Here is an 821-nt window from a genome sequence, read left to right as displayed (position 1 = left end):
AGATGAGTTTGTTATGCTTGGCATTGTGAAGATAAAGTTTGTAATAGCTTGACACTGTGAAGACGAAGTTTGTAATAGCTTGACATTGTGAAGATGAAGTTTGTAATAGCGTGACATTGTGAAGATGAAGTTTGTAATAGCTTGACATAGTGAAGATGTAGTTTGTAATAGCTTGGCATTGTGAAGATAAAGTTTGTAATAGCTTGGCATTGTGAAGATAAAGTTTGTAATAGCTTGACACTGTGAAGACGAAGTTTGTAATAGCTCGCTATTGTGCAGATGAAGTTTGTAATAGCTTGACATTGCGAAGATGAAGTAAGTAATAGCTTTACATTGTGAAGATGTAGTTGGTAATAGCTTGACACTTTGAAGACGAAGTTTGTAATAGCTTGACATTGTGAAGATGAAGTTCGTAATAGCTTGGCATTGTGAAGATGAAGTTAGTAATAGCTTGACATTGTGAAGATGAAGTTGGTAATAGCTTGACATTGTGAAGATGTAGTTGGTAATAGCTTGGCATTGTGAAAATAAAGTTTTCGTATAGCTTGACATTGCGAAGATGAAGTTTGTAATAGCTTGACATTGCGAAGATGAAGTTCGTAATAGCTTGACATTGTGAAGATGTAGTTTGTAATAGCTTGACATTGTGAAGATGTAGTATGTAATAGCTTTACATTGTGAAGATGTAGTTGGTAATAGCTTGACATTGTGAAGATGAAGTTTGTAATAGCTTGACATTGTGAAAATGAAGTTTGTTATAGCTTGACATTGCGAAGATGAAGTTGGTAATAGCTTGACATTGTGAAGATGAAGTATGTAAT

Source organism: Lottia gigantea (genome assembly GCF_000327385.1).
Source record: "Lottia gigantea unplaced genomic scaffold LOTGIsca_39, whole genome shotgun sequence".
NCBI classification, from domain to species: Eukaryota; Metazoa; Mollusca; class Gastropoda; family Lottiidae; genus Lottia; species Lottia gigantea.
The sequence above is the reverse complement of the archived record's forward strand: the minus strand, read 5'-3'. Positions refer to the sequence as shown.